The 20,683-nt window shown below is 38.5% G+C and overlaps 1 protein-coding gene across 2 annotated transcripts in view; it reads right to left on the reverse strand.

Moving 5' to 3' along the window:
- Positions 1–2,411: 2,411 nt before the first annotated feature.
- The window catches only part of SLC17A1 (solute carrier family 17 member 1), a 53,350-nt gene continuing 35,078 nt past the window's right edge, over positions 2,412–20,683 (reverse strand). For both annotated transcript variants that reach the window (XM_038005778.2, XM_073005701.1), the window contains exon 12: positions 2,412–2,562. The gene's annotated coding sequence lies outside the window, so the exon portion shown is untranslated. The remainder of the gene's footprint in view (positions 2,563–20,683) is intronic.

The following is a 20,683-nucleotide window of genomic DNA, read 5'->3' on the forward strand; positions in this document are numbered from 1 at the left end:
CAAAAAACACAACAGACTAATGGAAAGTTCCTGAGAAGGTTGTGACAAGGGAGGAATTTTGTGACCTGAAGCCCAGTTAGGAGAATGATGATAAATGGTGTGAGGACAGCTCCTGCCTTTTCACCCGATGGCCCAAGATGGTGTCTTTATCTGCTAGTGCAAGATCCAGGGAGGGTCTTATTTTTATATCTTTCTTCTTAGTTGGAAGAGAGGCAGTAAGTGGAGAAAGAAAAATGTCTGAAGTGCTCTTGTCAGACCAGAGGAGAGAGGCCCTGCAGGTTTCCTGGCAGGGCTGTAGCCACGCTGTTCCTCAGCTGCTTCATTTATGACAGTTTCCTCTACATAGTCTGAATATAAACTCCTAAAGTTCAGGAACCATGACATTCATTATTTTGTAACATTGTTAACACAAAGAACAACAGTATCATATACAGTAAGTGCCAGTAAATGCTATTGAATCACAGTATGAATCAATGAATGAACAGTTCTAGAGTGGTGGGAGAACAGTTAGGGGAGAAATGGATAGGAAGAAAAAGGACCAGATTTTTCTTTAATTCTATTTGTTTTCTGAGCATCGAGTCATCTAAACCTATGGATTATCTTTCTTCATTTGGAATTAAGATGTTAGAGTCTGGGTCTGCTCCATATCATTTCTCCAGCAGTCACCAAGCCAGCCCCAGGCTCTCATCAGTGACAATTAAAATGCTGCCCACCAGGGCACAACAAGATCACTTGCTTGTTTCTGAGCCACCCAATGTCTGCATTTATTCATCTCTTTTCCTTCCCTGGATCCTATTCTTTCTTTCTTATCTGTCACTTTCAGTTATTTCTGAAAATGAGTTACATTTCTCCCTGGGCCCACCAACGAGGGAGGTGACTTGTGCTGTTTCCTCTAAAATGGGCCATCCTTAAATTATGGAAATCTCCTAAAATTTTGCACTAGCTCACACATCTACAATGAGAAAGAATAAAAGTTGAAAACTGTGGAAAAGTCTTTCATGAAGCCTTAGAATAAAATTTTATCTTGTGTGTGTTTTTTGGTTTAACAATCATTTATAAAGCAACTGATGCAGAGAGGAAGACTGAGATAAATCACCACCCCCATTTAAAATTCAGATATATTACATGTTACAAACAATACATGTTAAAAAACGATGCACACAGGGTATGTGGGAGGGTAAAACCAGCCCCTAGGACTCTTCCTACCACCTTCTTCCTGGTGCTAGTGACTGCCCCTCAGCCTTAGCCTTGTGTGCTGGTCCTTCTTCCCTTCAATAAGGAAGTTGTCCCAGGCTCTGCAAGTGCTCTGTTTCACACTAAGTTTTGTAAACAAAGAAAAAAATAGTGCACACAAATATCATTGGTGAGTCCTTGTACCCAGAGGACATAAGAAAGCTTTTAAACATTTCAAAAAGATGGTCTCGTGTATTATATTTTTCTCAAGTTGTCTTCCTTGCCTCAGTGATAGGTTATCCTAAGCATTTTTTCACACTTCTCTCCTCTGGACATAAAAATAAATATGGCTGTCTGTGCAAGTTTATCGTCCTTCCTCTTCCCTATTCTCAAAAATCTTTATGTAAAAGATCCAAACAACTCCAAAATTTTGCTAGGTCCAGGCACACAGTATGAAACCATCCATCAGTTGTTCTGTATCTATGTTGTATCCTGAAAACAAAACAAATCCAAACGAAGCAAAAAAACACAGGGCATACCAGTGGGGTTTGACACTCAAGTAGTTTGATACTGCCTCTCTCCCTAATAAGAATATATTTTATCCACAGCAATAATAAGGCATACCTTTTGTACTGTTACCAAATTCTCATTCTTTGTAAACCAACTCATTATTAAGAAAATGAAAATAAAGTCCCCCTTTGTGGTCCTGCACCCACCACATACCCTTTTTTTATGGACCCTACCCAAAAGTGTCACTAGTCCTTTCAAAGAACGATTGCTGTCTTCTGTGTTAACTGGGATAGTGACCTCTGGCAAGTTGGGCTGAAACTGGGCTTTACCTGGTTAGTAGGTGTCCAGATTAGCTCCTCCGAAGTCATATTCTCCAAAACCTGAAAAGAGGGAGTGGCCAAGGTTCTAAACTGGGGTGTCAATCCAGGGGCCTATCTGGAGTAACAGTGAGAAAGGCACACACGATCTTTCCTTTGTATTGAAAATTTTTTCCTCCATTTTGTATTTGAAGTTTTATTAGTTATTAAAACATGGCATCCATACAAATAGACATTTTCTGGGTTTTCCAGTGGAAACAGCTGCTTACATTGCCTAATAACCCTCTAAACATGCTGCAGATGTTTCCACATGTTAGCTGAATATATGTATTCCCTTCACATAGGCAATCATGATGCATCTTATCCTAGGGAGACAATATGTGTTGCTATAAAGGAATACTTGAGTCAGGGTAATTTATAAAGAAAAGAGGTTTATTTTGGCTCATGGTTCTGCAGTCTGTACAAGAAGCATGATGCCAGCGTCTGCTTCTGGTGAGGGCCTCAGGAATCTTCCAATCACGGCAGAAGGTGAAAGGGGAGTCAGTACATCACATGGTGAGAGCTGGGGCAATAGAGAGAGAGATGGGAGGTACCACACACTGTTATACAACCATATTCTCTCCTGAACTCAGAGTGAGAACTCACTCATTATCCAAAGGACAGCACCAAGCTATCATGAGGGATCTGCACCCATGACCTGAACACCTCATACTATGCCCCACTTTCAAAATTAGGAATTACATTTCAGCATGAGATTTGGAGAAGACAAACATCCAAACCATACCTTGCAGATATTGTTCAGGATGTCATAAAAAACCAGTCATACGGCTCTAAAACAGTTCAGGTTACATAAAAGTTAAAGCCTCAAGAGAGTGTAGATGAAGAAAGGCTTTGTAAGAATTTTAAAATTCGTGTTTTCTCTCTAAGATCAGGAACAAGACAAAGATGTCTACTCTAGCCACTTCTGCTCAACATTATGCTAGAGGTTCTATACAGGGCAATTAGGCAAGAGAAAGAAATAAAAGGAATCTAGATTGGAAAAACAGAAGTAAAACTATATTTCACAAATGATATAATCTTGCTTAAGAAATCCTAAGAAATCTACTAAACATATTAGAACTAATGAGTTTAGCAAAGCTGCAGGACACAAGATCAATATACAAAAGTCAATTATATTACTATATACTTGCAATGAGCCATTCAAAAATGAAACTAAGACAAAAATTCCATTTCAAGTAGCATAAAAAATAATAAAATACTTATAAATAAGTTTAACAAAAAAAGTACAAAACTTATATTTGAAAACTTCAAAATATTGTAGGAAGAAATTAAAGAAGAATGAAAAAAACCATCTCAAAATGAATCAAAGACCTAAATGTAAGAGCTAAAACAATACAACCCTTGGAAGAAAATTTAGAGAATATCTTCATGACCTTTGAGTTGGCATTGATTACTTCTATATGACAACAAAGCCACAAGCAATAAAAGAAAAAATAAATAAATTAGACTTCATAAAAATTAAAAACTTTGCTTCAAACTTTGCATCAAAGCACATTAACAAGAAAGTAAAAAGACAACCTAGAAAATGGGAGAAACAATTTGCAAATCACAATCTGATAAGGGTCTAGTATTTAGAATATCCAATACACTCTTATAACCCAACAACAAAAGACAAATAATTAAAATGTGGGCAAATACACTGAATATATATATTTCTGTAAAAAATAGAAGAATGGCCAATAAGCACATGAAAAGATGTTCAACATAATTACTTATTAGAGAAAAGCAAATCAGATCCATAATGAGATACCACTTCACATTCACTGAGATGGCTACTGAAAAAAAAAGAAACAAGTGTTGATGAGGATGTGGAGAATTGGAATTCTTCTACATTGCTGGTGAGAATGTAAAATAATCTGATGCTGTGGAGAAGAGTTTGGCAGTCCCTCAAAATGTTAAACATAGAATTGCCATATGACCAGTAACTCCACTTCTTGGTATATACCCCACAAAATCGAAACATATCTTCACATAATAACTTGTACACACAAAAGCACATAGAAGTCTATTCACAACAGCCAAAAGGTGTAAACAGCTCAAATGCTCCTCAGTGGATTAATGTATAAACAAAATGTAGCATAGCCATACAGTCGAATACTACTGGGCCACAAAAAAAGAATGAAGTATTGCTACATGCTATGACGTGAGTGAACTTTGAAAACATGTCAAGTGAAACAGGCCAGTCACAGACATATTACATAATTTCATTTATATGAAAAGTACAGAATTACGTAAATCAATATAGACAAATTATATCAATGGTTGCTTAGAGCCTAGTCCGTGTTCGGGTGGGCCCATGGGTCAGCTGTTGCCTTTCCTGAGGAATCTGGGCGTGAGGGGCTCTGACTTTCCACTGGAGGAACAGGGCAGAAAGACAGTGACCACTGCATTTGGAGTGGATGGGACCTTGCCATTTTGTTGGACCAGAGGCTACATGCATGTTTCCTGTGGATTAGATGCAGGTCACAGAGGAGTGATAGCCAGCCTCCAGGGACCACCTAGAAGGGAGAAGTGGTATCCACAAAGGGAGATTTGTGTGGAGTGGATCTGGGACGCCAAGGGAGATGGGCAGCTGGAAAAACCAAGTGCATTTCCTGCTTTGTCAGCCTTTTATGCATGAAGAAAAGGGTCTGCTTTCAACACCTACCAGCCCAGGGAGCATGAGGGCAACTGACAATGGGGCCAAACAAACCAGAAATTTCCATGCCTGCTTCCCCTCCTTTCTCTCCTGGTTGCACCTCAGGAGGGGTCAGAGGTGGAGTCAGCATCTTAGCGGATGAGGAGAAAAGCCAGACGAAAGAAATTGCTCACACCCCTCTCCCTGAAGGAGAAGGTCTGCCTGCAGCTTTGTCCCAGCTGGAGACACAGGGAAGGAGTCTCATATGTGTATGACAATTGACTAGCTAAATTCTATATTGAAATAAGTATTTTCAGTTATCTAACTGGGAATGTGTGCTTGCTATTTAAAGTGACCACAGTACTTTTTATTACCTAAGAGGGCTTAACAAGGAAATAAATAAATAAATAAGAGTGTAGGGTATAGTGGGGGTGGGATAACCTAGAGTTTTACAATTCTTTCTTCACTGAGCAGGTTTAAAGGGAAAAGGTAAACCCTTTGCATCCTCACTTAATTTTCTGAATTTGTTTAAAAGTTATTGGAGGCCAGGTGCAGTGGCTCACACCTGAAATTCCAGCACTTTAGGAGGCCAAGGTGGATGCATTGCTTGAGCCCAGGAGTTCAAGACCAGCCTGGGAAACATAGCAAAACCCCGTCTCTGCTTTAAAAAACAAAAACAGTTATTGGGATAGGGTAGGGAAACAATAAGCAAGGTAGGCTGCCTCGCTGCAGGGTCAGATTAAGAACAATGATGCCCTAAATACAGACAAACCATGTTGCCCCCTCAAAACCATCCCTATGAACTTTACAAAATCAGAGAAGAAGGGAGGGGGAGAAATGAAAATAACCAAGCTTGCAGCACATCCAGCATTAATCATGAGGTCAGCTTATTCTCTCATGCTTTCTCATAGTTGTTTGTTGCCTACTGCCTCAAAACCACGTAGACCTTGTCAAAAGATTATAGTTTCCCTTAACTGCTCTGGAGATAACAACTTAAGCATTGTGAAACGTTAAGTTTTCTATTTGAGTTATTCTTTCAGGTCCTGCCTATCAGTGAAACTACTATGTCAGTTGGTCTACAGGACCCCACAGGGAGCTGGCTCACCAAAGAATACATCCTGATGACTTCATCCACCTTACCCTGACCACTCGGTAACCTCAATTTTCTAGCCCTTGCCCTCCAAGACTCCCTTAAAAATCCCAGCACAAGAGTCCTTGGGGGAAAAGGAGTTTCCTCTGGAAATGGAGATCCCTCTGAGGATTCTCCCAATCTCCTTGCTTGGTCACTCTGTATTCATTAAATTCTTTCTCTACTGCAAAACCTACCTGCTGAGTGCATGAGTTTGTTACTGAGTAGTGGAAATATGAATCTGGTGGTTCTGTAACACCCTTGGCCCTTCCATTTCTTAAAATAAAGAGCTTAAGTGTTCCTTAAACAAATCAGCTGATGAGTTAAATGCTAGCCAGACCCAGTCAGCTTTCAGGAAGGCAAAACCCTCAGAGCATGAGACAGAAACAAATGCTATATCTGATACCACCTTCAAATCAAACTGTTAAACTTTAGTCACTCACCATGCCAAAGAGCACATTTGAAAAAAATTTAGATTAAATCTAAACAGCAAATAAAGACAATTTAAAACATGTTACTAACATCATATGACCAGTGAAAGACTTAAGGGCATGACAGCTGGGGGAAAGTTCTGTGGTGCCCTCTTCTCTTGGTGCCCTAAACACAAGCTTATTTTGCTTAATGGCTAGCCTGGGGATACTCCAGCAGGACACAGTGTGGGGAGCCACAGTGGCCCAGTGAGAGGTGTCAGAGCCTGTGCAGGGTGAGGATTGTGTTCATGCAGGAGGACAGCTTGGCATAGAATGCTGAAGCCTGACCAGGTGCAGAGGGTGTCTGAGCTGGGTGACAGCTTGGCCCACTGAAGTGGGTTGAGGAAAGCTTCTAAGCAAAGTTGTGCAACTCAGCAAAGATGTCAGTGTCCAACAGAGATGAGGAAGGTTGCCTTGGTCCGGGAGGTGTGGCCTGTGGCAGGGAATCAGAGCACGGGCAGGAAAGGAGGGCATCCACAAGGGAGCATCAGAGTGAGAGGTGTAGGCCTGGGAAAAGAATGAGAAGGATGTCTGGAAATGGGATGATGGTGGCATACCAGGGGATTGACAGAGTAAATACAAACATTAAGACTAATAGGAGCTCACTGCTGGAAAAGAAAGTTAAAAATGTGGAAAAGTAGAAAACTCGAAGAAACTCTGTGTTGGATTGGAATGGAAGTACTGGTGTAAATTCATAGGTATCCATAGAAAGATAAGTAGGTAGGTAGGTAGGTAGATAGATATGTATGTATACACATATAGTCCCTAACTGTCTACCTAGTGGACCTGAGAGCAGAGGCCCCAGAAGCCATGAACACATCTACCACCGAGATCTTGGTTTATAAATGCGATTATCAAACATTAAGAGGAACTAGAGCTTCTTAGAGTGAGGGCTGATTTCAGGGTGTGGTCAGGGAAAAAGTCAAGATGACTCTGGAATATTGTTTCATGCCACAAAGTAAGAAAGTGCTCAAAGAATGATGAAGAACCTCCAACTGGCCAAAATTGAGATACATTGAGCATCAAAGTAAACAAAAATAGTAATATATTATACATCATTAAATAAAACAGATAATTATGAGCTTTACTAAAATAAATGTGAATAAATTGAAAGTCTGATGTAGGATGAAATATTTACGTAGTTCCAGAGTATGTAAATATTTACATATTTCCAAATTAGCAAACTATTTGTTAATTTCAATGTGAGAAGGAGTAACTTTGCAGAGGCAAAACCTGATAGGCCCCACCTTAATTAAATGAAGAGCCAGAAATGGTACATATCAGCATCATATGACTCCTGGTATAATGACCTGAGAAGGACACAAGGATATCTTTGTGGTATCCCTAACCTGAATTTAATCATGTGAAAACATCAAAGAAACCTACACTAAGGAACTTCCACAAAATAGCCTGTACTCTTCAATCATATCATCAAAGTCAAGGAAAGACTAAGAACAATTCTAGAGTTAAAGAAACTAAAGAGACATGGCAACTAAATGCAACATGAGATTCTGAAGTGAATCTTTTGGCCAAAAAGAATATCACTGATACAACTGATGAAATGTGAATGAGGTCTCAGAATTACATGGTAGAAATGTATCAGCATTAGTTACATGATGTTAATGGTTGTTTTGTGGTTAAGTAGAAAAATGTCCTTGTTTGTAGGATACCCTACACTGTGTGAGTGGTGTGGACATGATGGTAAGGGCATCATGCTAGCAACTTACCCTCAAATGGTTAAGAAAAAAAGCTCTTTGTGCTACTCTTAAAAATTTTACTGTACCTTCAGTTTTTTTCAAGTTAAACAAATAGTGAAGGTAGGAGATAGAAAATAAAATTGCATTTTAATCACATCCCTTAAGTCATCTTTGTTCAACTCAATGGTTATAATGTTAACAATACTCCATCAGGGTAATTGGTAAACATCTGATTTAATACCCCAATAGATTAATAAAACCCAGATCCATGGGTCTGGAAGATGGTGGAGAAGCTCTTACTCCTATTTATGTTCCGTCCACAACATTATTTACTCAAAGAATTCAGTCCAAGGAAAGCTTTGCTTCCCTCAAAGCAATGTTGTTGATATATTTTTATTAGACAAAGAGCTTGTATTTTATTTTTTAATTGCATTTTCCATTTTATTTTTGATACTAAGAAGTTCAGAACTAAATATAATGCTCCATTGTCCCATCAAACTAATCCCAAGATCCTTGTAATACTTTATTTGATCTAAAAAGTTTTAATATCAGGAATGGAAGTCTGGTTTTAATATTAAAAGTATATTTTACTAATAAATCACAACAAAGAAAAATATGCAATCATCTGAATAGAAGTTACAAACACATTTAACAAAACTCAATTTCTATTCTTGGTTTTTGATTTTCAATCTAAAAAAGAAAAAAAAGACAATTCATTAACATAATTAAATGCCTATTTTAAATTGGCGGCCAATTTATTATTTAAGAATATGCCTAGAGGCTGTGCAATTAAAGCCATAAAGAATAAAGGAATCCCAATATTAGCCCACTATTATTTTTATTTGCAGATGAAAAGGATAATCTACTCCAAAACACAAGAATCTATTATTCAAAACTATACTAACAAGATAGCTTAGCAATAGTTTTTTCAGTTAAAAAATTAAATATATTCAAATGATATCATTCCAATATTCCTGAAATACAATGAATAAAAATCAAATTCAGAAAATATAAGAAAACAACTTTAAGTTTTGTAAGAAATGCATAGGGAATGCAGGAAGCAAACTAATACTCGACGGAGGAAAACCTTAAGCCAACTTCAGCAGTGGCAGTCTTATTATGCTCTCATATCAATATTATTGAGTACTATTGATATTGAATATTGATATTGAGTACTCTTATAACTACCAGCTTCTTCCCAGTTAATTTATTGCAATTCAGTGCAACTCTGAAAACACTGCTATAGGTATTTTTAAATATGGTCCACTGATTATAAACTTTTCCAGAAGAATAAACAGCTGATACTAGAAAGTAATACTTTCAAAAGTGAAAAAGATGTGTTTTTTGACCTGCCTGATATTTACATATATTAAAATTTAGACCACTGAATATATTGTATAATAGGTCTAGTAACAGATATTAAACTAAATATTAAGTCCAGAAATAGACATAAATATATAGAGATTTCTTTTACTAAAAGTTGGTATCTTAAGTCAGAGAGGAAAATGCAAATTATTTTTTAAAAAACAACGTTGGTAAAATTCAAACACTTGGAAAACAAACCCAAATCTTCACTTAAGCCATGCAATAAAAGTCTACAAATGAACTAAAGACTATAAATTGTCTAGAAGGAAACATTCACTCTTCTTTCTCTCCTTTTTGGCTCTTCGTGAGCTCACACCTTCTGGATGACTCCAAAGCCATTGAATACTTTAACTGGTTAACACAGAAAATTTTAAAGGCCTGCAGGAAGTTAAAATACTATCACAGTCCTGAAATTCTTTCCTGCCCATTGCCCATGTGGCTGTGATGATGTCTGAAGGAGAAATAGGCCTGTGAAGTGACTGAGTCCACTTGCAGGTGCAAAGGTGGAGGGAACATTTCCTACTACTCACATGGCTTCATTCTCTGTCTCTGCCTTCAAGGAATAGAACTGTACAGTCCATTTCTCTTTACAGACCCAAACACATTCACCTAAATCTACTATTAAAAATCTATTTATATAGTGAACAATTGTGAATCCTTCAAGCCAATTCTTCAAGATGGATCCCAGATGGCTAACTGGGCCTAAGTTTAAAATACAGCCAAGAAGCGATTTTCTGACCAGGTAGGAGTCACACAAATACTCTCAGTTCCCTGAAAACCTGCATCGTTTTATATTTGGGACTTCCAGCATTTGCCTGAACCAACCAATCAGAGCTCAGCAGCCTCAGTCAATCAGTCAGGGTTCAGCTGTATTGACCAACCAGAACTCACTTTTGTCAATCAATCAGAAATCATCTACACTCACCAATCACAACTAAACGTGTTTCAATCTTTTATATACATAAATGAACCTGATTAAAAACCTAGGTGGGGCCTGACACGATGACTCACGCCTATAATCCCAGCACTTTGGTAGGCCAAGGCACGTGAATCACTTGAGGTGAGGAGTTCGAGACCAGTCTGGCCAACGTGGTGAAATCCCTGTCTCTACTAAAAATACAAAAACTAGCCAGGCGTGGTGGCAGGCACCTGTAATGCCAGCTACTCGCGAAACAGGCGAAGGTTGCAGTGAGCTGAGATCCTGCCACTGCACTCCAGCTTGAGCAACAGATCAAGACTCTGTCTCCAAGAAAACAAAACCTGGGCAGGAGGGAATCTCTGCTATAAAAACAGACTGGCTTGGCGTGGTGGCTCAGTCTTAAATCTCAAAACTTTGAGAGACCAAGATAGGGGACTGCTTGAGGCTGAAAGTTTGTGACCAGCCTGGGAAACATACTAGATCCCATTTCTATCTAAATAATATTAAAAAAAAAAAAATTAGCAGGGCGTGATGGTGTTTGCCTATAGTCCCAGCTACTCAGGAGGTTGAGGTGGGAGGATCACTTGAGCCCGGAAATTAAAGGCTGCAATGAGCTGTGATGGTATCACTGTACTCCAGCCTGGGTAACAGAGCAAGACTCTGTCTCAAAAACAAAACAAAACAGAAAACTGAGCCTTCCCTTTGTTCTCTGGAATCCGCCTTCGTTTTGTACCCTGGCTTTCCTCTCTTCAGTTTGCAAACTGTTCACCAGAATAAAGTCTCTTTCCTCCAAATTCCTATTCAGAAAAATTTTGTTCACATTCTTGGCATCAAAAGTGAGATTTGAAGTCTTGTCCTGAACCAAACCATTGGTGGTGTGTGCCTGCAAGAGCCCCTTGAACTCAGTTGTCTTCTCAGTGTTGCCAGAGGGGAGAGAACGGTTGGGTAAGTCCTCTCAAATTCAGACCTCCCACGCTTTGGTTGAAGTCTCCGAGACTGTTCTTTCCCTGTAGGCCCCTCCATCTGGACTCCAGAGAGGACTTATTACCTGTGGCCCCAGTTTGGAGGAGGGGGACAGTTTCCTAGCCTTAGTAATTCCCTCTATCCAGGCCCCAGAGGTGACATTCCCTTTGGCCCCGGGTTTAGTGGGGGATCTTTCCAATTTCAACCAGTTTCCTCCATCCAGACCCCTGACAGGACATTCCCTGTTGGCTCCAGGTTTGCTGGGGGCTTTTCAAGTTGCCTGGCTCTGACCATCCAACTCTAGAGGAGACTTTCCCAACTGGCCCTGGGTTTTGTTAGGACTTGGCCTGTCTGTAAGGTTTTGTGCAGATGTTGGCACTATGGGTACTGGAAGGGATGACTTCATCACGTCAGTGCAATGGGTAGCCCGTGTTATAAGTTTTTCCCAGCTGATCAGCCACTTCTTGGGACTCCAGCTGGTTTTATAAGCAAAAATTATGGTACAATGAGTTGTAATTGGCTAGGTCTCTGAACAAAAATTACCCACGATAAGCTCTAATTTTGTTGGCCAAAATAGGACTCTTTTGAAATTCTGAAACGTGCCTATCTGTGCACACAAAGAAAAAGCGAACCTCTCAGAGACAATGGGAAGCCTTTATCAATTGGCACTTTAAAAGTTGTAAACAGAATCAAGAGGCTACCATTGCCTTTCTTACAGTAAATAATTCCAAATTGAGTGAGTGCCTTAATTAAATGTAAAGTGAGATTAGCACTCGCGAGACTGAAACTAAAGTTGCAAAAAATCCTCTGGAAAAACTTGATTCCACTGGGCCCCCTTTCCTGTTGGTCTGCCTGTCTTCTGCACCTTTTCTTTTTTTTTTTAAACACCTCTGCTTTATCTTTCATTCCTTCCTTCCTCTTTTACTTGTTCACCTGGTTATTTGGAAAAGTTTCTAAATTTTCTCTTGGACTCATTACGTGTTTTCATTGCATGTTTTCTTGTCAAATCTTGTCATGTGTTCCTGTGATTTTGTGTTGCTTAAGCATTCATTTTTTGTATGCCTGTAACACAACCAGACAACTTCTTGGGGAAGCTTGAGTTTTCCCTTTGCTTGAGATGTACATTTCCTACCCTATTTTCTCTAAATTTTGATAAGGGCTTCAGCCATGTGGAACAGATAAATTTCAACCTGTTCCACTTACAGAGATGCAATTTGAATCCAACTGTCCGTTTAAACTAATGAGTTTTACCCGATTCATGGCTAGAGTTTTAAAATGAAAGCTACACAGTCTTTGTGTTTGCCTGTATTTTTGTGCATATGTTTGTATGTGTCTGTTTGTATGTTGTCTACAGTACCAAATTGGCTTATAACTAAATGAGTACTCATAAATTAAGCAAATAAGGCCAAATATTTTCCAAGTTCATGTGACTTAGTAATCTTCTGATGAATGGGGCTAATCTAAAATCGTTGGTTTGATGGACATGGCTGTGTTTTCTGAGTTATCAACAAAATAGGCATGTATTTAACTTTGAGATTCTTACTTTTATGACACTTGGATGGCATGCAGTAATGTAAAATTAGTTGATAGAAAATTTAGCTTGAGATGATGGCTAGATTTGTCTGATATCTCATGATATTTTCCAGGCATAATTATTAAGAATGAATGGTTAGGGTAGATGTGCATGGGATAAAAGTTTGTAAATGAACTTTTGATCATGGTTATGTTTTATAATATGGTTCCTTAAGGTTTCTTAAATCTGTTTGGTAACTATACCCTTAGAGTTTTGCTAAGCCAAATTAAATGACGGATGTTCATTGAATGTCTGGATCATTTCCAGATAAAATACCATGCTGAGACTCTGGCTGCTGAATCTGAGTTGAGGCTCAGATGCTTTTGGCTTCTTATTTCAGAGGAATAAAATTATTTGGTTTAAAGAGTTGCTCTGTTAGAAAACCCATGATCTGGACATTGCAAAATGTGTATTCATGGATTATTGGTATGTGATTGATAGTTAAAAGTTGCTTACTTCCTAGGTTTTCACTGAAATTAGAGTTGCTAAGAGTTAACATTGTAATTAATGTGTGTGATTAAACTACTAATGATGAGAAAGACAATTCTGTCTCCAATTGTATGAGGAGAATACAATGTATTTTTGGTAAAGAAGTTTAAAGGAAAAAAATAACTTTATATAGGAAAGAATTTTGTTTGGTAAATTTTTGTCTTAGAGTAAAATGAGTGGTTATTTAAGAAAGAAGAAGTATAGAACAAAGCAGAAATTTCAAGCATTTCATAAATAGTTAAGTAAGTCTTAAGGTTTATGAAAACACAGTTTATAAAAGGAATTTTCTCTGTGATCAGATTGCCTATGATTGGAAGCAAATCTTTTATGGGTTTTTCTAGGGATTGAACTTTGATGTTAAAAACACACTGACACAGAACTTAAAAACTTGGTCTCCTGTGTTAGAACAAGGCTTTCTGAAAATATTAATTTGCTCTCAGTAAAATTGCAAGAAGGTTTGATTTTAATTACGAAATCTGTTTAACGGCCGTCCTCTAAACTACAAACAGTTTCTATTCCTGTCACATTTCTTCCTGATAACTGTCTAATTTCTCTAATTTCAGGTTCTTCCTTCTTTTGACCCTGAAAAAGGTATATCTCTTTGTTTGGCTGTGGTCATGACTCTCCAACCTTTTCATCAGTTCCTGTAACTTCTTCTGGCTCCAATTGTGCTGTTATGGACTGATGCTGAAGAGTTCATTTTGAAGGTCTAGAATAGCAGTGTTTTACCCTTGTACAACTTTTGGCTTGGCTTTTCTTGATATGCCTGAATTATTTCATGTAACCAGGACATCCCATACTGTTTCTAAGAACAACACATTCCTCTGCTCAAAGTGCTAGTTTTCTTGTTTACATTCCTCTATAATATAGTATACTCTCATAGTCCTGGAAACATTCTTCTTGTGCCTGATTAAATTTAAGTGCCCTTTTTTAAAGTCAGGTTTAACACCCAAGTTATCTAAATAGGTTTTCTGTAAGGAGAAGCAATCGTGTTACAGTAGGTTTTTTTTCTTTGCCTTTTAGGTAACTGACCAAGGAAACAAAAATTGTGGGTTTTACCCAAATAAGTTCCAATGCTTCATGTTGTCCTTACTAGATTTTTGATTACTTAGGAAAATTGAGCTTTAAAAGGATTAAGGTTTTTACATCCATGGAACTTTCTCTATTGCTTTTGAAGTCTATTGATTATCACTCCAGTTAGATGAATAAATATTATCTCGTCATGACCTATGATTCTGTTTCATCAAGTACCTTGAAACTTTTGACATCTTTGGTGGGTTTCCTCAGGATCAAAATCCTAAATTAAGTCTTTTTGATCTTGTAGACATAGTAAATGATTAGGCTTGTAAATCATAGAGAAACATTGTCAAAAAAAGAAGTTTTCAACTTTCTTTAACTTATAGTTGTGTAAATGTGTTATTAAAATATGTTCCAAAACTGTATGAGATTCCTAAAATTCTGGTTTGTCATGGTATATGTTATCATTCACGATTATGATTATTATGTTAAATGGTAGTATGCTACAGAAATACCCAGCTTCCTTTGTCAATTGTAAACTCCCATCAGATCTTTGACCATGGCTGTTTGGGGATTTTGTCATTCACAGTTAATGTTTTAAATTCTTTGGAGCTCGGCACAGTGGCTCACACCTGTAATCCCAACACAAGCCGAGGCTGGAGGATCACTTGAGCCCAGGTGTTTGAGACCAGCCTGGGCAACAAAGTGAGACCCTGTCTCTACAAAAAGTACAAAAAATTAACTGGGCACATTGGTGCAGGCCTATTGTCCCAGCTACTTGGGAGGTTGAACTGGGAGGATTGCTTGAGCCCTTGGAGGTCAAAGCTGCAGTGAGCCATGATCTCGCCACTGCATCCAACCTGGGTAACAGAGGGAGACCCTGTCTCAAAACTAAAAAAAAAGTAAACAAATAATAAAAATAAATTATTCTTTGGTAGCATTTTCAATTGGCTTTAGTTCAGAGTTGCTTTTCGTGAAACTGTTAATCAAGATCAAGCAAAACAAATTACCTGAAATTAAATAACTGATAAGGATAATTTTTAATGACTTTTACTTAAAACATTGTTGGTTCTTTACTTATATGTTTTGTTTTTCATATTCAAGAAAATTTTCTTTCATCAGCTATCTATAGTTTTCATTAATTTGATAAAATATTCTTTTGTGAACAAAAGTGGAAGCATTTGCTTTTACTCTCTACTTGATTCTTTCAAAATTCAGAAGCTGTGAGTATTCTGGTTTTATTTATCTGAGTTTAATAAAATTTTCTCCCTCTTTATAAATAGTATACAATTGGAAACATTAGTTTTATTACCAAAGTTTTAACTGAAATGTCATATTTAAGAATGTACATAAGTGCTGGCTTCAAGAGTTACCAGCCTTACAGTGAATGAGTAAATGTTCCTGGCAGGCCCAAGAACTCTAAGATTGTAAGTAAAATCTAAATCCTAGCTTGGTTTGACTTCCTAGCCTCAAGAGGTTCTAAAATCTTAGGTTTTCTGTATGACCAATGTGGAGAGAAAATGTTATGCTTCTAAGTAAAACTAAAGTATACCTGTTATTAGCCCTGTGTATTGTTTTCAAGTTCTTGCTGTCTGCCTGTAGAATACAGTAGATATTTTACCCTAATTTCCTCCAATATTTGGCTAAAACTAAATCCCAATAAAGTCCCCTGGCACTCTTCCTCCAATCAAGGGACGCCCTGGGACATTCAGGGGATTTCTCCTTCTTAAAATTAACTGGCTAGAGGAATTATATATCAGAATTGGGGACAAACTAGTTAGAGCACTGGCCAACACTGGGGCTACTCCATCTATCCTTAGCCTTGGCATGCTTTCAGTGTCCCCCTCCTGTAGTTCTGAACTCATTCAGATGGCTGGGCTGAGCCTATCATGGTCCCTAAATCTTTGCCTATCCCCTTCCAACTAAGACCCTTTACTGGCAGTCATTGTTTTTTAATTGTCCCATTGGCCTCTCTATACCTCCTAGGAAGAGGCTTAGAAACCTACTAGACCCGTATTTCTTTCTCTCAAAAAGAGGAAATAATGTTTGAGCTATCCTCACCAGGAGACTTTGCCACAGAAACAGCTTTTACTCCAATTACCATCTGTGTAGTTAACCTCACAATGCTATCCATCCTGCTCTCCAGGAGCTGCCTGAGAGTCTTAGGCCACAATCCAATACTGATGTTGGTCACACACATTCAGCACCTCTGATCAAGATTCAGGTAAACCATAATAAGCCCCTCCCCAGTGTTAAGTTATACACCCTGAATCTGAGGCCCAGGCTCGTATATAGACCATAATGGACAACCTTATATGAAAGAAACTTGTCCTTTGCACCAGGCTTTACAATACTCCTATTGTCTCCATCTGTAAACCCAACAGTAGAGGATAGCAATCTTTCCAGTATCTTAGGGCTATCAATAACATAGTCATTCCTCAACACCCAGTAGTTTCTGACTAAGCCAATACTTTTCAGCTACTGACCTTTGTAGTGCCTTCTTCAGTATACTGGTACATCCTGATAGCCAGTACCTTTCCCACGGGTTTCCAAGTCTGTCAGTTTGATCATCCACTCTGTTATTACCTAAGACTAGCACTTGGTTTGACCACATTCTCTCCTCTCTCTTGCCTGTAAATGGGTCTTTGAATTTTCATGACCTCTCAGGAAATTGTGTTCCCACAAAGGCTATGTTTTTGGCTCCAGTTACCATAGTCAAGAATTTTCCTATTCCTGTCTCAGGACATGAACAAATGCAGGCATTTGCTTTCTGGATCAAATCATTGCTCCCATCACAATTATTAAAATCCCTAGAAGCATCATTATTGCATCCCAAGTGTAAAATAGCTCTATCAATAATTGATGACTACCCTGATGACAAGCCCTCAGATTATAAAAATGACAGTGTGGACACTCTCAAGGATGTATTTTACCTGGGAAGGCTAACCCTAATGAAGGAGCTAGATTAGGAAGGTTTTTGGGATCCTGGTTTGGACTAGGTTCTGCCTGGAATGAATATATGAAGAGAAACTTTTCTTGCACTGTTTACAGAATTGCCCACTCCAGTGCCTGAGCAATAAGGGCATAACAGATCCCGAGACTCCCTTGCTCATGTAGTCCTAGACAATCACATTACTTTAGACTATCTTCTCACTGCACAAGATGGTGTTTGGGCTGTCACTAACACTTTCATCTGCACCTGGGCAAATACTTCCAGTCAGGCTGAATTCGAAACATCCAAGATCCTCAAATCTTTGAAAATCACATCTTCATAAAGCCTACTGGCTGGAATGACTGGGTGAAATTTCCAATTTCTAGATCTTTCCAGCCAGCTTCCCTCAGGATAGGATCCCTCCTGTGCTCTATTTACAAGTCTTAATGATCTTCCACATATTTGGGGTATACATTTGACTCCCCTTTGAAATTATTCTGCCTGTTTTAACAACTGTCTGCAAAAGACCCCCATCAGGATCATGCTGACCCAACATCTTTCAGTTGCATAAAGGAACTGGATGAGAACCTGAGCAGGAACCTTTGCTATAAAACCAGAGCCTTCCTTTTGATCTCTGAAACATTTCAATTTAATGTGGACAAAATCCTACCCCATCCTCCTCGCTGTCAACACTTCCAATCTCAGTAATAAACACTCTTTAGTTGCTAAAGCCAAAATCTAGGTCCTATCTTTGTTTCTTCTCTTCCTGCATAGTTCACAATCTCCCTGCCTTGTCTGGCCTGCTCTTCCTCCAGAACTCATCTGAATCTGGCTGCTTCTCACCATATCCCCTGCCTACATCATAGTCTGCATGGCCAACATCTCTCACTTGAACCTCTGAAACAGCATCTGTCCTGGTCTCCATGCATTTACTCTTGTTTTCCTAAAGTCCTTTCTCTAGAAGGTGGCGAAAATGATCTTTATAAATCATTGATCAGGAAAGTCACTCGTCTCAAAAGTATCCAACGGATTTGATTGGATTTGATTATAGACAGAACTGAATGCAAACCAAGCTTTTGCCATGACCTGGAAGCACTACATTAACCACTTAACCTCAACCACTTACACAGTTTATCTCTCTTTACTCACAAGATTCCAACCACGCTGCCCTTCATTCTCCCTCTTAGGAATACTGAGCTCACTACCATCCCAGATTACTTTTCTTGGTTATTTTTTATGCTTGGAATACTCTTTCCTAGAGTATGTAAATTCACAGACCCTAGATTAAGAATCCCTGCTTTCTGATACTCATTCAGACAGTAAAGAAATACATTTAAGTACTTTTACAGGTGCTGGGATAGAACAGTGAGAGCTGGGTTCAAGTGAGAACAAATTTTGCCCAATAGGTGACATTTGTGTTGAGACTTCAGTGATGCGAAAGAGGCACATTATTGTTCATCCTTGGAATCACTGACCTCCAGCAAAAATAACCCTCCTGAACACGCTCTATCGTGTTACCCGATTTCATGTTCTTTTTAGTATATCAGTGCGTGGAATTATCCTGTTTAAATATAGCTATTTGTTTCCCTCTATCAAAACGTGAAGCTCTTTTAGGCACTGAAGTCCTGACGATGTTGCTCACTGCTCTATCCCAGCACCTACAAAAGTGCTTAAATACGTTTATTTACTGTCTGAATGAATACTAGATAGCAGGGATTCTTAATCTAGGATCTATGAATTTACATAAAGAAAAATTACATTTTTATTTCCTTAACATTTGACTAAAATTTAACATTTCCTTCCATTATGAATGTAGGCAATACATCACAACAGTGGTCATACTGAGGACTTAAATATCAATAAAAATCACAGGTATTTTCCTATGACATTACAATTGTGAACCGTGAAAGAAAAAATCCTTCAAGTTGGATGCTGATTGGCTAAACGGGCTTAAAATCAAAATAGAGCCCAGCAGTCATTTGCTGGCTAGAGGTCACACACGCACTTTGAGTTTTCACAAGACCCACACACCTTCTAAGTTAATAGCTTAGTTCATAGCTGCTTGTTCCTGTTTATATGCCTGAACCAACAAATAGACTGTGGCTTGTGTTGACAAATCAGAATTCAGCAAGTGTCAACCTCTCAGAACCAAGCAAATCTGAATCATGCACGTGCATAAGTGGACCTGAGTGGGAACCTGGGAGGGAACTTTCTCTATAAATGATAAACCCTCTTTTTGTTCTTTAGACTGCACCTTAAATCTGTCTCTCCCTAGTTCACAAACTGTTTGCTGGGATAGCCTCTTTCCTCTAAATTTCTTTTCAGAGAACTTTTATTCAGACAATTATTACTAACATCTCAAAATACTTTGTTTTGTTCAATATTATTTTAAAACTAAAGCACTAATAATCATCATATTATCATAAACATGCTTTTTAGTATCTTGATAACTATTTCAACATAATTAGTCTCCTTTATAATCCTCCACATTATTTTCTGAGTTGTGGTTTATTACACAAAAGAGATTGAGAAGCCCTGCTGTAAAGGAACTACCACAGGCAAAATGCATGCCCCTTATTCAACTATTGTCCCTGGGATTCACTGAAATAAATTTAAAGAAACAAAAATAGAACATTACAAAACCTAGAGAACTACCTCATACCCAAATCAACAAGGACTATCAGCTATAATAAATTCAGAATACTGAGGGCCAAAATAAAGGGTGACATTGGAAATCAGCTCACAGCTGTCTACTAAACTCATGATCTCAGTACATTCAGAGGGAAGACAGAGGTGGAAACAGCAGTTCCAGGACTGCGAAGCGACTTCCTCCTGGGTAAGGCTGGGTAGGAGGCAGGGCATCTGGGAATCAATGGACCTTTGCAATCCTGGTGCGCCAGGCATATTTGCAATGGCTTCTAGGCTACAGGAGAAACGCAAGGCCATGATTCTGCCTTTTCTTATTTTCTTCCAACCTCTAAAATTACAAGGCAAAGTTGTAAGGTAACCAGCTTTGCAGCAATGTGTCAGTTTGAGAATGACAGATAAAATACTGCTGATTCCACAAACAAAATGTCTGTGTGCTGCTGAATGACTGACAGCCCTGAAGATACAGGTTGTTGAAGAAACAACCATCAGCACAGCAACACAAACAGCAAGGCCCAGAATACCTCCTGCACTATGGCACTATTCATACTGGTGTTCCCAGAGCCCCTCTGCCATTTAGCCTAATATCTAAAATGAGAATTTAAAACCTCCACTGCCAGCCTGATGGAAAGATGCCAAGGGCAACCAGATAAACAGAAAGGAGAATGGAGGAAATTCTACCCACATCATCTTTGGGGAATTACAGGCTTACATAGAATTAGCCTGAACCAAAGAAAAATAATTAGAAACATTGAATGTGTTTGATATTTTGGAAGGAGAAAAAAAGCAGAAAAATATAGCAGCAT

Source organism: Chlorocebus sabaeus, chromosome 17 (assembly GCF_047675955.1).
Source record: "Chlorocebus sabaeus isolate Y175 chromosome 17, mChlSab1.0.hap1, whole genome shotgun sequence".
In the NCBI taxonomy this organism is placed as follows: domain Eukaryota; kingdom Metazoa; phylum Chordata; class Mammalia; order Primates; family Cercopithecidae; genus Chlorocebus; species Chlorocebus sabaeus.